Genomic DNA, 14793 nt, shown 5'->3' with positions numbered 1-14793 from the left:
GCTTGTTTTGCGGCATTTCCTGATGCTCAGTTCAGATGTTTTGTCACGCTGTTTTCAGGCCTTATTTGAGGCTGTTGTGAGGCTATTTTTAGCTGTGTTTGCAGAGTGTGTGTGAGGCGAGTGGACGTGTTTAATCAGTTTACTTTAAGGATGTTTTCACGCTGAGGACTCTCCAGGCGTCTCTATTCTCAGCTCCTCTCACACTTTCCCCCACAGCTGCTGTTTGGCAGCGCTGCCTGCGTCCTGTCGCATGCCACGCCACGTGTGGGACCCTCCGCTGTTCCTCCTCATCCTCCTCTTCGTCGGTTCCCGATCGGCAGCTTCCCAGCATGCACGTGTGCAGTGGGTGGATTGTCTCCTCTTCCCATCGCGCCCGACCGTGAGCGGCGGAGACACGTGAAGACGGACCTTGACGACGCGGCGCCGACAGACGCTCGTCAGCGATCGCCGTCAACCCGCCCGCTGATGGTCCGCAGGTTCGAATTCCTGCGGCGGCCACGCCCACTAACCTGACGCGTGAGCCAATGAGGGCGCAGATCAAGACATGTGGACACAATCACAGCAAGAACATGTGAGAACACACACACACACACACACACACAGCTAAGGAAGTCTGAGAACCAACGGGTGGGAGGTGACAGGCCAACAAGGGGGCCCAGTTAGTGAAGAGGGACCCAGGGGGCCCTGCAGGGACAAGTTCCTGAGAACACGGAGGTTTGTGACTGGTGCTAAGACCAGGAGCAGGATCAGGTAGGTGGTCAAGCGGTGGTCCGTGTTCCTGTCGGAGTTTTCCACCACACACTCGTGGCGGTTCGACCCAGAGGTTCAGGAAGCGCCAAGGAGAACCAGGAGGGTCGAGGAAAGCAAGTACGAAGAAATACAACATTGAAACACTTTGTGAGTAACCACAGCCGCAAAGTGGTTGAAAACAAGACGCTGAGGGCAGCGTGGAGAAGGGGGGGGGGTGATGAAGAAAGCAGAGAAACAGAGAGAAAAAGTCATGTCACAAGTCCAGAAAGCAAAGGAGAGGTGGAGGTGGAGGTGGGGTTGCTGATGGCTTCCAGAGCCACTCCCTCCTCCAGAGCCACGCCCACTCGTGGAGCCTATACATGCTGGAGTCCCGGTGGTCCTCATCCCTACAGTGAGAACATCCCCGACCGAACCAGTCCCGAAGCCGCTCGGTCCCACGTTCAGTGCAGTGGTCCTTCATCCTGCTCCTCCTCATGGCGGGCTCCTCGGTCCTCCTCCTCCTCCTCCTCCTCCTGCTGGCCGTCACGCTGCAGCTCGTCCCGGCTCAGAGGATCCGAGGTGAGTCGCTGCATGACACTCAAAATCAGAGGAAAACTCTGTGCAACAAAAGGTGTGTGTCTAGGAGGGGAAGAGATCCTGACACACACACACACACACACACACACACACACACACACCACACACACACCACACACACAGTGCAGGAAAGAAAGCTTGCATAAAGAAAGGTAACCATTGTGAGACATGAGGAAGTCAACGGTTGCATTTTTTAATCAAACAAGTTGGTTTGATGTGTGTACGTTTCCAGACGTGCAGAGTTAAATGACAGGAAACGGTTGCAAAGATGGACGAGAACAGGTCGAACTTGGAATCAAAGAAAGTTGCAAAGAAAAATGTTGGAACATTTTCGAGAGCGAGGCAACAAGCGCAAGCTTGTCTTGAATAAATCCAGAACATGAACAAAAAGTAGACAGAAAACCACAACAATGAAGCTTTAATAAGTGAGTGGACGGAGTCTGTTCAATTAAAATTACATTTCAGGTTTGTTTGTAAATTCATCTTCCAATAACACCTATGGATGGAAGTCAATGGAAAAACTATAAACTTTGAGTAAATTAAGTTAGAAGACACAATTCTAGCAGACTGAAAACTAAACACTCAAGTGGGCATTAAGTTTGTCATGAACACAGAAAGGTTGTAGGATTAAAGAAACATTTCAACCAGGAATCCATGTTTGGTTGAGTCCAGACTGAAGTTTACAAAATCAAAAAGGAGCTAACTTTTGAACATACCTTTTCCTTAAAGTTTCTCAAAGGTTGTGAAGAAGCTGCAAGGCTGAAAGTCAAGGGGTGGATGTTTTTGTACTTGACCAAAGGTGAATTTTTAGGGGGAAAAATAGAAGAAAAAAAAACTTGGGAGGTTAAATACTATCATTATTATTCTTATCTAGAAACATGCTATTGGTTCAAGCAGACATATTCAAATTTTGTCATCATTTTTGTAAGAAAAGTGAAAAATTTAAAATGTTTTGTCAGTTCAGATCAGGCACAAACTGTGGAATTACTTCAGAGAAAGTATTTCTTCAAATGGAAGTCAATGGATGGCTTTAACCTTAAAATCTAATTTCAGTGAAATGCTGCAGATGTGTCGAGTAAAGTGGTAATATTATCGTGCAGAGGTGAACCAATGTTCCAAAATGTGGAACATTTCAATAATTCCAGACTGAAACGATGGAAGTCAAGGGACATCAGTCACTGAAATGTAAGGATTCAGAGAAAGACGCATTGAGCCACCTGTTCGCACCAAACCGTTAGCATGACACCTGATAGCATCGGTGCTAATTGTCGTTGGCCTTGTGAGCGTGAACGCATGTTGGAAAGGAGGTCCAGGAGCGTTATCGATTCATGTTTTCACCAGTGGGCGTTTATTAATCCCTGTTAGCGCCGAACTAACGGCAAGAAAAGATGTGTTCTGCCGAGTCAACGCTCCTGCGGCTGCGGGAAGCGTTTCCCTCCGTGTTTCAGGTCCTCGGTTTGTGAGCGACCGCCGCTCGAGGCGCCCGTTTGATGTTTCAGCTGCAGGTGATGTAACCTCCGTCTTATTTTCCTTTAAATTCGGCAGTTATGTAAGACGAATAAATCCCCTGCAGAGGAAACTGTCAGGGCCACTCGGAGAGGATTACCTCAACGCGCCGGAGACCGCCAACAGCAACAGAGGCGGGGAGGCGGGGGTCCTCTTTATGGAGGTTTATTATAACGAATGAAATCTAATTAATGTCGACTTTCAAAAAAAAGAAAGAAAAAAAAGAAAAGAAAAGCACTCTGGGACACATTATAATGAGGACTCCAGCTGAAAAACACACATCTGGTTTCCCTGTTTTTATTACATTCAGAGGAGCTTTACAGACGAGCCCGCCAACCTTCTGCTGTCACTTATGTTCTCAAAAAAAAAAAACATGAAATGACTGCAGCTGTTTCTCTGAAGACTGGTGATGTTTCTGATGTTAGATCTCAGTATTTCTTGGTTTCGTGCACAATCTTGCAGGAGTTGAGTTGCTTGGACTTTCCAGGAACTTCATGCATGTCTTTTAACTTTACTCAACTTATTAGATCACCTTTTCTTGCAGCTTATTAGTTACACTAGGCTCAGGAATTATCTGTATTGTTTTAATACTTTGTTGGCGGTCCAGTACCTATACTGTTAGAATCTTTGGGAGTCCAGTGCTTTCTTCTCGCAAGTCCTTGTTGGTGTTTGTTGTACAGTTTGTCCTTCTTGCTGCTTTTGACGGCAGTCCTGCTGGCTGTCCTCAGAGGGGTCGCGGCTGAAGGACCCTCCCGCTGTTAAACTCAGCCTTCGGCACATGCTGTTCCTGCTGCTCGCGCAGCGTTAGAACGCCTCATTAGCGCTGATTGCTTCAATGTGGAGCTTCACTTCATGCATTAGTCGTTAAGGCACCGCCAGCTGCCGCAGTCACACATCCACACGCAGGGGGCGCTGCAGAGCAGAGGGTCGCCTGGGACTACCCTTGTGATTTTCTGCCAATCGCATTGCGCCATTTTACCAATGCAAATTAGCCCGCACTGGTCGTAACGTATGGTTTGTTCGGTTGGTATGTCGAAACAAGACGGAAACATGTTCTAAACGTTTCTAAACCCCAACATGTGTGTCAACATTGAAGTTGGTTCAGGAAGTTGGATCATAATCGGTAGATGGAGCCCGTCACCCAAAAGTACCTGACATTTATCCCGTTGTTTAGCCTGCTATTTATCCTGTTTTTAAGTGGTAGTTATCCTGTTATTCAGCTGGTGTTAGCCTGTATTTATCCTGGTATTTATTGTGTCGTACGTCCTGGAATTGATCCTGTGTTTAGCCTGGTGTTAGCCGGTATTTAGACTGACATTTATCCTTTATTTAACCTGGTATTCTACCTGGCGTTTAGCTTTTAAAAGCCAGTTGTTCATCAGTTATTGCTAACCGGCATGTGAGATGTACTTTAATGCCAGTTAATTAAATTTTGAGCTTGTTCAATATTTGTTTGTGACGAGGTGTTTACAGTTACCGGTCAGTAATGTGTCGTGTTGCCTTCAGAGCGCCGTCAGAGCCTGAAGGTCCGGATCAACGCCACCGACGACACCATCGTCCATGACGTTTGTGCGTCCAAGTGCCGACGTGAAGCTGGAGGGCTACATCCTGGGATACGGCGGCGGCGTCTTCTCCAAAACAGTTCATCCCGCTTCCCGAGGACGGCGAGCCGTACCAAGCCGAGATGGGTGAGCGCTGAGGGCCGCTTCCTGTTCACGTGTTTTTTAAAAGTGATCTCCAGAAAAGTTGCGCTCGCTGCTGCAGCTGATGGATGGGGTGAGAGAGGGGGCGGGGTTTGTGTCGACCTGTGGAGTGTCGGGTGATGTTAAACGATGACAGACGGAGCTCTCCTCACTCCGGCTCAGGGAAACAAACAAACCCGCTCACATGCCGACGTGCGCTGCATGAGCCCACGGCCACAGTCACCTTCTGCAAACCTTCTCTTGCTTCTCTGTTTTGACCTTTGCCTCATTTCTTAGTTTTCTGCGGTTTTTTGTTTTATCATTTCGCCTTGATGTGACCTGACGCCCAACATTGGTTCAGACGCTGAACCGAAGTACCTGATCGCTGTTCAGCCGATTCCAACCAATGACGTCAAGAAGCATGCACAGGTACAGCATGCTTCCCGGGTCCTGACTGGTCTCACCTGGTCTGATGATCTGTTCTAACCTGATTCCACTGTCCCCCCTCCTCCCTTCTCAGGTAAGGTCAACCTGGAAAACCCCTGCACTGGTGATTGGTTCCGTGAGTCCAACGGCGGTCTTGTTGTCGTGGGAAACATGGCAAAGACGCCGTACGAAGGGAACATCCTGGACGAATGTCTGAGGAGGGTCAGTTCCTGCCTGTGGTTCAACATGCCAGAATGGGGGGCGGGGGGGGGGGGGGGGGGGGGGGGGGGGGGGGGGGGGGGGGGGGTTGGAGTTGTTCCATTTCTCTTCTCTACAGACATCATTCTTTCAACACTTTATGTGCTTTTCCGCTGTTATTGTGTTCATCACTTTTTTTTTGTGCGCTATTATGCAATCCAGACTCCTCTCTGGGATTATGCGGATCAGCAGGATGTGAAGCTATTTCTCTGGCATGCTCCTGCAGGTTCTACACCATCCGCTACAGGGAGAGGAACAGGAAGTGGATCTACCAAACGTGTCCGACCAGCGACACTGTGGTTGACAACCTGAAGCCCAACACACCGTACGAGTTCGGCGTTCGCTCCAACAAGGACGAGCACAGCGGCACGTGGAGCAAACCAGTCGTCCACAACACCAACATGGGCAGTAAGAAGAACGGCCTCCTTCCTTTCACGTTCTTCTTTTTGTCTCGAGGATGTCGGTCAATGAAATCCCTCTTCTCTGGATTTCTCAGATAAAAACCCGCAGAAGACTTTTAAGTTGCGTAACCCACTCTTGAATCCACTGGTACGTAAAAACAAAGAAGTAATTGAGAGGTTTTTTTTTTTTTTATCTGATAATAATAACTATGGATAATGTTGAGTTGAATGCCAGTGAATGCAGTTATTGTAATAACTGAAACGTTTGTGTGTTTGTTTCTGCAGAAGCCTCATGGTCTTTTCCCTCCACGTCCCGGTGAGACTTTCATCCACACTAGATCTGTTTTCTCTCATGCATCTCCTCATAAATTCACATTTTGATCACAATAACGCACAATAACGTAAATTCAATGGATACTTTTTAGTTATTCCTTTTTTTTTTATTATTTTACAGTTTTTAGTTTGGCATTAGACCTACTTAAAGTTTTATGAACTCACTCCTTTATTTTAATTGTTTAAAAACACATTATTTGACTATTAATTTATTAGTGATTAACATTCTGTAGTCTAAACAATTCCATTAAATTTATTATTGAATTATAAGTAATTATTGAAATGCTCACGAGCTCAGGATTGTGTCTGCAGCTCTGCACAATGCCACCAGGGGGCGATTTTTCCACCATACTGAAAAATGGCGGCTTCCCTGGAGCTCCTCGCACCTTTGGTGATTACTCCTCCCCGTGCTCCTCCACCGACTTCCCCTCCTCTTCCCCCTCCTCCTCTTCCTCTTGACTACTTCCGCTCTCACTGGGCACCTCCTCGTTTTGTCCCACAGCGCCTCCTCTCGGCAGCAGGAAACCGTCCCTCAGCCCACCCGCCCGTTGCTCGGTAACCACGTTGTCACTCTTTCAGGCTTCACCTGCTTATGCCCAGCACCTGGGAGAGGGCGGATTCAAAGGGGGGGGCGGGGTCTGTTGGGGAGGGGACATGGGCGGGGCCGTGCAGCTGCTGTGATTGGCTGCATGCCAGCATGTTCTCAACCAGTCAGAAAGTCTGAGTGAGGCGTACGGAGAGTCTCCAAGGTAAAGAAAACAAGCTTGCAGCTGAAGGCCATGTGATCGCAAATGTGCTTCAGCCGCCATGTTTCTCCTTATCCTGCTCCTCCTCCTCCTCTTCCTCCTTTACCTCTAAGTTCATCTCCCTCTGCCCCTCCTCCACCTCTGACTCTTCACTTCTCTTCTTACTCCTCCTCACCCTGCGACTCTTCCAGCTCCACCGGCTCCTCCTTGGTCAGACTGCATGACGTCGCAGCATGTTTGAAGTTCAGATGCAGACGTGGTCACAGTTTCCTGTGAGGAAACATCTGCACGTTCAGTCGGCAGAGTCCAGGCAGCGGGAGGTCCGAGATCTCCTGTAAAGTCCATGTAGTGGGAGGTCCCAGATCTCCTGTTGAGTCCAGGCAGCGGGAGGTCTCGGATCTCCTGCAGACTCCATGTCGTTGGAGGTCTCAGATCTCCTGCAGAGTCCAGCTCTTGGAGGGTCCAGGGTCACCTGAATCCTGTGCAGGGTTCAGAGAGAACTTGTCCACTTGGTTCTGAATGTCCTGCTCAGGATGAAGACACCCACCATAGTCCTGACACCTCCTCTATACCTCCTCTCGCCCCAGAAACTGAGAACTTGGTTAGAAGTGCCCCACACCTTCCAGAGGACCCTCCAATCGCCCCATGGTTCCAAGCTACCCAGGCCCCTCAGACCAGTACCACTGTTGCCTCCCGCATTACTGTCTCACCCACCAGCGGCCATTCTTCTCACGGGCGGACCACTGAAGCATCCATTAAGGCACCAAACAAGCCACCACACTCCGCTGGTAATTCATTTTGTTGATCCCTCTGAGGCTGGTCCTCTTAAAGTCGGTCCCAGAGAGCCTGAAACCAGCGCACAGTCGCTCCCAACGAAACTGCTGCATCACCTGGGGACGTGCTAAATGTTCCATAAGTCAATAAGAGAGTACCGCGTGCAATGTTCTCAGACGAGGGTTTTCAGAAGTGTTGTCATTCGGTGGCTTTCAGGAGTGTTGTCAGACAGTGGCTTTGAGAAGTTTTTGACAGACAATGGTTCTCAGACGGGATATGCCTTCCAGAAGTATTTCCAGATGATGATTTTCGAAAGTATTTTCAGAAGTGCTGTCAGACAATGGCATCCAGAACTGTCCACAGCTAATGGCTGGCTATCAGGAGTGTTTGCAGACAACGGTTTTCGGAAGTATTCACATACGTTGGTGTCGTCAAGTGTCCACAGACAATGGTTTCACTCTAACATCAGTTTTGGTGAAAACGATCCAGAGATGAGGGATGGTGTTTGTTTGTTTCAGAGAGCCGACTGTTGTCTGCAAACAGTTTGACTTCAGTTCAAAACTTCACTTTTTCTCCACGCTCTTCTTTTTCTTCCTCTTCTTCCTCTCTTTTCATCTGTTCTTCTTTTTAGTCCGACAGGCTCAGGATGATTCTGTTTGTGGATTCTGCCTCTGATTTAACAAACTCATCCTTGTTTTCGCCCCCACAGCTGTCAGCCAATCAAAGGACAGATCAGCATTGTTGAGATCTCTGGCCAATGAGAGGGCTCAGACTAACAGCTGGGGTAATTCTGATCGGTCCTCTCTCCTGAACTCTGCAGCTTGGCTCTCTTCGACATTTCATCCACAGGAGCATGCAGCTCCCATCGCTGGTCATGGACGCCATCACCTAAACTCCATCATGCTGCAGGGTCCATCACTAACCCTGCTATTCGCTTCTCTTCCTCCAGCACACAGCCACCTGTAACCCCACTCCTCTTCCTTTTTTAGGTCTCAACAGCAGATCTCTGAGCCCCAACAGCCCTGCATTGCCCCAACAGACCGGATCCGCGAGGCCCCCTCTTTCCCCTCTATAGACCCAACAGCTGGTCCCCCGACCTCAGGGGTCCTTGGGGGTAAACCTCCCAGCTTTTCCTCCTGCAAAAGTCTTTCTGGGGCTCTTTTTTATTGTCACTGCTTTCATTTTCATCCAAAAGCTCCGTCTTTAATCTTTGAGCATTAAAACCAAACGAGTCCAATAAAATCTGTCATCATGTAAACAAACAGCGCAATAATCTTACACTAAAATCTAAAGCCAAACAAACAACCAGAGACAGACAAAAAACAGTCACAAAGTGACACAAAACAACAACAAATACCAGCTGAGTAAAACTAGGTGCAAAACAAAAAGAAAAGCCACTCAAAACAACTACAGATAAATGGTTTGTGGACTCGTTTGGTTGTCATGTCCTTTTCACTTTTCACAGACAAAGATCTTCCTCTCTGTAACGCTGATTTTTCTCCCACCAGTGAACGGACAGCCGCATGGCGGCAGCTCTGCGGTCAAACCGGCCTTATGGTCCCGACCTAGACTTGGTAAAAACCCTGTCTTTGTCTCTGTGTTTCATTGTTCACCCTTCATCTGCAGTTGCAGCGCCCCCTGCTGTTTGTCTTCATTCGGTGTGTTTGTTTTATTAATTCATCTGCATCCGTCTGTTCATCTGTCCACCCATCCTGCTGTCTCTGTGTCCCACTGTGGAGCTTCTGCTGGTTTCTCATGTGGTGAAATGTTCCTTCTGGTTGTTGGACCTACGTCAGGGTTGGTTCTGCTTGCTGACCGTCTGCTGTCAATGTTCAGTGTTGCACAGCTAAAAACTGTTCTGATCCAATATTGGTTCGGTAGATCCTTCACTGCACTATACAGTCAGTCTAAAAGTGGTGCAAAAACCACCAAAAGATGGTCAAATGCTTCCCCAAAACCATTCCAAACCAGTCTAGAAAAAGGGAAAAACATACTCTTAAGTTCTTTGAAAGTGGTCCAAATCTAATCAATCAAAGTCTGAATCTCAATATTGAGAAGCCAGACTCTTGCTTTAAGTGGTGTAATTATAACTGTAACAATGTCATCACCAGGGCTACAGTCAGGCCCACCGCCTGAATAATCATTCTGGAACTGGTTTGTAGATAATCTGACACCAGTTCAAAACTGACTTCACTGCATTATTATGCAATTAAAGTCTACCAATGGACCAAAACCAGTTTGAATGAGTTCAGAACTGGACTAAAACTAGTTTAAAATCTTTTTCAAGTATAATTAGGATCAGTTCAAGACCAGTCTAAGAGCACATTCAAATTGTTATAAAGCTAGTTGAAATCAGTTTCAAGCCCATTCAAAATCAGTTTAAACCCACATTAAAACCATTTTATAACCAATTGCGAGCCATTAGAAAACCGGTTTAAAACCAGTTCATGAAGAAACAGAGTCGAACCAGTCGGTTGCTGCTGGTGAAAAGGATGCTGATGTTTGTGGCCCATTTCAGGGTCTCCTGCTCGTCCGTCCATTCAGATCAACAAGAAACCGAACCTGGTGGGCAAACCCGGAGAAACCGGTAAGACCCCCAATGGCCTGATCCAGCGTCCTGTCTCCCAACACCCCCACGCCTCAGGCCAACTGTTCCCATCACTGTTCCCTCCAGACAAAGTCAACAGCCTCAAACAGAGTGTCGACTTACCCCTCCTCAAGACTAAAGTCCAAACCTCCCCCACCGCCAAACCCACCAAACCGGAGCGCAGACAGACCACCACCACCACCACCGCGCCCACGCCCACCGGTATGATGGACCACCGCCTCACTCTGAAGCTGCTCTGAGTCTTTCTGCTTGTTTCTCATTGTATTTCTTCCTTTTAGCAACTCGACAGGAAACCTGGGAGGAGTCCAACCTGTTCAAAGCGCAGCCCACCTCCGACCTTGACGCTCTGGGCAAGAAGCGCTACGTCGGTGAGTTCTGAATCCCGCGACCTCTCAGCCCTGTGCGTTGTGCGCCACCTTGACTGACCCCCTGTCCTGCCACAGCGCCCCATGTGGTCTACAAAACCGGGAAGAAGCCAGACGAGCCGTGCTCCATCACCTCCTCCCTGAACTTCTTCCCTGAGAGCGAGCCCGGAGAGACGAATGTGACGGCGCCGCCCAGGAGTCCACCTTCCAACCTCACCGTGGTGACGGTGGAGGGATGTCCCTCCTTCGTCATCCTGGACTGGGAGAAAACGGACAACGACACCACTGGTGAGAAAGAACCAGCAAAGGAATCGACTTTTATGAACAATTACACTAAAGAATGTATGTGAGATGTAAATGGAAGTAGTTAGCATACAGTTCTTAATCCATTTATTAGCAGCTAGCATTAATGACATAGAGGAATGTTTATCGTAGCTCAACACAATGACTGGAAGTAAATGGAAAGAGTTAGCATAGATGCTAAAAAAAAGTGTTTATTTGCTGTGAATTTTTGGAATTGCGTGTGTTTTCTTGATGTGTTCTGGTGATTGCGTCTTGCTCAGAGTATGAAGTCATCTCCACGGCCAAAGGGCCAGACGGCGAGCAGGTTTCCATCCTGACCACCAACCAGACGCACACGGCGGTGGAGAACCTGAAACCGGAAAGCAGGTGAGCTCTTGCAGATGCTTCTTCGTCACACTCCGGCTCGAATTTACAGATCAGATGCATAAACGTGAAAGGTTTCGGGGGGTGGGGGGGATTTATGGTGATGCTGAGGGAACATCTGCAGCTTGGCGCTGCTTCCAGCTCCACAAACACAACCACGTAAAACATGCCGTTCGCCCGTGACGCTTTAATGAGGCTCGATGTGGGAAAAGCAGCTGCTGAGGAGGAGGAGGAGGAGGAGGAGGAGCAGACGGCGCTGGCTGTGTGACTTTGAGCAGAAACAGGAGCTGAGTCGGGGAGCTGCTCCGGCTCGGACTTTATTTACAGAGGATGAAGTCACACAGCAAGACGGAGCTGCTGCAGGTTTCGGCAGGTCTGAGACGCTCCAGGAATCAGTTTCATCCAGTTAAACTTCAGCTGGTTTCACTGGTGAAAACCTTCAGAGTTTTTTCAAGCTTCAGGAGCTAGAAGGAGGTTTTAACCACACGCTTGTCCAGATGAGACAACTCATTCACTTCATTATTAACTGCTCACTGATTTGAATATTAGCTTTAGCATGAGAAAACAGCCGCTGTTGTTTTCTCGGTACTGTTCACTATTTGGTGAAGTATTTCACTGAGTAGGATTAGTACGTCTGATGTTTGCAGCAAAGGAAGTTGATCTGCTCAAGCGAAAAAAGTCATAGTTTAGTTTTTGGTTTTGAACTCTGCAGTCTGAAGTTATAAGTAAGAAGTTGCAATGAATGTCGGAGATAAAATTCTGATCTCCACATCTGGTTCTTCTTCTGCTTCTCAGCTACGAGTTCAAAGTGAAGCCCAAGAATGAGCTGGGCACCGGTCCCCCCAGTGAACCTGTGTCCTTCAACACCGAGTCGGGTACGCCAGAGCTTCCCACTGCCCCACCTCGCCACAGCATTTAAGAATAGGAAACTTCGACGGTCACAATAACTCTCTTGTTTTTGTCTTCTCCTCAGCTGATCCTCGGGTGAGCGAGAACGTCTCTGGTAAGTTGGCGAATCTCAGTAATCGTGGTAATGGTTGCACCAGACTGGCTTCAGGTTTAGAATCTTTGTGTTGGGTTCAGGAAAAGATGCCATCTGGACTCAGTTCCCCTTCAAGACCGACTCGTATTCTGACTGCCATGGGAAGCAGTACGTGAAGAGGACCTGGTACCGCAAGTTTGTTGGTGTCCAGCTCTGCAACTCTCTGCGTTACAAGATCTACTTGAGCGACTCTCTCAATGGTTAGTAGTCCTGGTCAGACCAGATCCTGCATCACTGTGACTCCAGAGCTAGTTTCTCAGTCCGAGCTGAAGTGGTCCCGTGGCGAGAACTGATCCTTGGGCCTGCATGCGGTGGGACCAGACCTACGATCTTAACTGACTGGTCTTCCTCACCGCAGGTAAATTCTACAACATTGGGGATCAGACGGGTTTCGGTGAGGACCACTGTCAGTTCGTAGACTCGTTCCTGGATGGACGAACGGGTCGTCAGCTCCAAGCGGACCAGCTGCCCTCCAGAGCAGGTACTCACCTCACGGATTCACTTCTTGAAAACTCTCGAATTCCGTCTGAGTTTGGACTGCTTCCATTGTTGTGACCACTGAGGCCCATTTATGCTACACCTGTGAAGGAAAACACAGACTTCGTGTGTCTGATGCGTCATGAGCATTCAGCCCAGCAGGGGGCGCCACTTTGAATTCACATATCTGGTGATGGTGTGTTAAGACTGTAAACACCTGGAGGTGTCACACAATCGTACTTCAGACACCCTTTAGATTGCTAATACAGTCCTCGTACAATCGGTGCGACTGTAAGTGCGACACGACTACAGTCAGTGAACTCTGCCTCCTCTGCAGGTTTTTATCGGGCCGTCCGTCAGGAGCCGGTTCACTTCGGACAGATTGGCGGTCGCTCTCACATCAGCTACGTTTCCTGGTACGAGTGCGGGACGCCCATCCCAGGGAAATGGTAGAGAGCGACAACTTCCTGTGGAAGCGAGCTGGGGACGAGCGGCATGGCCAACATGGCCGCTGTGGCACCGTGCGGACTGAGAGAGGCTGGACATTGTTTCATGGAGGGAAGCTGGCTCCCCGATTGTCTTCGTCGTCACGCCGCACGATATTTATCAGGAAGAACGCCACAGTCTCTTCACGGCAGGCAGCGGCACAGACACCTAAAACACTCATTTTCTCTGAGGAACATTCTGGCATGGCCACAATGGACGCCGCCGCTCCATCCATAAGGCGCACGCCGTCTGCCAGCATATAGCTACACGTTCGCCGGAGGCTTCCTGCAGTTTGCACAGCAGAAATGTTTTTATATGTATATGAAGACAGTGTATTTTAGTCACAACATTTCTGCCACTGCTTTTGTCTCCTTAATATGACAGAAACGTACGACTGGAGTTTGTATAAAATTTCGGTGCGGACCGACATGGCGGCAAACGTTCTGATTCTCACAGCTGGCTGAGTCGAGGTGATTTAAACACATGCTGTAATATTTCGTTATTTTCCAGAAAACATTGTGCAGCTCCAAGACTTTCACCTCCTTCCTGTACAGTGTGGCGGAGTGACGTACTGTGCCTTAACTCTTAGTATTGTTGTTATTGTTAACGAGCAGGGATCATTTGAACACAAAGAAGTGCTTTGTAAAAAATCAGTCTGAATGTATTTCTGTTTTGAATATGAACATGTTTTTTTTTTTAATAAAATTTGAATAATTCAAGTCACAGGAACAGTGAGATGGATTTTATATTTTAAAAAGGACATTACCCATGGTGCTTTGCTGCTGCGAAACCAAATGACAAGTTTCATCGGTAGCTTCCCCGTCCTCAGGTTGCAGTTTTCGAAAAAGTCACTGCCGTGTCGGACTGGCAGCTTGTCCCGTGTTCAGTTAGAAACCAGCTGTTTGGATTTAATTTTTAACTTAGAAAATTCTATTTGTTCACTTTAGCCTGTAAATATCATGAGCATTCATTGTGAATAAAATGCATACAGAGAGCTGATGTTTGCAGCACATTCTTGCTCCTTGATTAAACCGTCTCACTGATAATATCCTGTAAATATAACGGACATCTCATTCATATTGAACCTTTGCATCTTAGAAATCTGCAAACAACTTGTCACGGGGTCACTTTACACCCAATGTCATCCTGTTATATGAAATTCACTTTTATTTTAATATCAGGTGTAAAATGCACACACAGATTGTGATTCTTTATTTGTATTATTTGATGTGTTCAGTATATTGGATATTTTAAATAGGTGAGCAAGTATTAGCAACTCAGCAGAATTTTTGATTTATATATAATATAATATATATAATATACAAACTCTCTTGATAGACACCTAGTTTAACCAATCAGAGTCATGGCTGGTCCTCCCGGAGCCAATCAGATGGAGCCTATTGACTGTGGTGACGCCCCCAATCAATCCACTCACTGAGGAAACGTGTTGCTTTCAAGCAGGAAGGAGGCTTGGTGGCGGATAAAGATGGATCAAGTCAGCCTGTGGACTCATGATGGAGGAGAAGTTGTCTTCACTGAGTAAATACCACTGTTATTTACCCACTGGTGTTTTTTTTTTATAGGTTGAAATAGTGTTTACAATTAACTTTGCAGTTTTAAACTCTTTGAACGGACATCAGCTGTTTAAAGAGAAAATTAGAAACTGCCATCTTAAAAACATCACAAACAAGATATAT

At 47.6% G+C, this 14793-nt stretch overlaps 1 pseudogene; it reads left to right on the top strand.

Annotated features, from left to right (window-relative positions):
* Positions 1-1223: 1223 nt before the first annotated feature.
* On the top strand, positions 1224-13821 carry LOC115383887 (target of Nesh-SH3-like; annotated as a pseudogene).
* The last annotated feature ends 972 nt before the right edge of the window (positions 13822-14793 follow it).

Source organism: Salarias fasciatus (genome assembly GCF_902148845.1).
Source record: "Salarias fasciatus chromosome 23 unlocalized genomic scaffold, fSalaFa1.1 super_scaffold_20, whole genome shotgun sequence".
Classification (NCBI taxonomy): Eukaryota; Metazoa; Chordata; class Actinopteri; order Blenniiformes; family Blenniidae; genus Salarias; species Salarias fasciatus.
The sequence above is the reverse complement of the archived record's forward strand: the minus strand, read 5'-3'. Positions and strand labels throughout refer to the sequence as shown.